Source organism: Trypanosoma cruzi (genome assembly GCF_000209065.1).
Source record: "Trypanosoma cruzi strain CL Brener chromosome Unknown tcruzi_1047053414175, whole genome shotgun sequence".
Lineage (NCBI taxonomy): Eukaryota > Euglenozoa > Kinetoplastea > Trypanosomatida > Trypanosomatidae > Trypanosoma > Trypanosoma cruzi.
Window position 1 is genome coordinate 1,991 of NW_917504.1, and position 622 is coordinate 2,612.

Sequence of the window (622 nt, forward strand, 5' to 3'; positions counted from 1 at the left end):
GGGCTGCCGTGGTGTGTCGCACTCGCACCGTCGACCGCACCTCCTGCCTAGCAAATCCCTTTCTACAGATCGCGAATCCAGCGACACAATTCCGATAAATCGATATCCCACTACTAGTCCTAATACAGCAATTAATCCCTAACACCTTGAAACGATAGTTGTGCTGATCAAGCCAAAGTATCTCTAACTGCACAATCAGAGGAGAAGAAAGCAGAGACAACAGCAAATAAAGAAATTGGCACGAAGAGGCATCCAGCCACAGACAGTCCCCACCAATGCACAGCCAGCGACACAAAAAAGCACAGACGCAAACACGCCAGTGACACCCTCGCCCTCCCACCGCCCACGCAGCCCCACACAGCCACCATTCAGAGTGGCGCTATTTCAGCAAAAAGACACATGACCATTGGCACCGCTCCTGTTGCCGAATGGCTGCATCACAGAGCAGTCCCGATGCCGTGAAAGACACACAAGAGCCGAGACAGACCCGCATGGCGGCGTCGCAACCGACAGCCATCGAGCGCGTAAAAGAATAAAGTGTTGACGCGGAAAAGGGGTGGAGGATTCGCCAGTTGCCAGCAGTCAAAGCGTCTTTTCTCGCTCACGTGGGTCGGCATTGCAC

General features: G+C 53.7%; 1 non-coding gene across 1 annotated transcript; it reads right to left on the bottom strand.

Annotated features, from left to right (window-relative positions):
- Positions 1-569: 569 nt before the first annotated feature.
- Tc00.1047053414175.10 lies at positions 570-621 on the bottom strand. Its single transcript, XR_008254088.1, has one exon. It is a non-coding gene; the product is annotated as a C/D small nucleolar RNA (snoRNA), TB8C3C3, 5' partial (small nucleolar RNA).
- Between the last annotated feature and the right edge of the window lies 1 nt (position 622).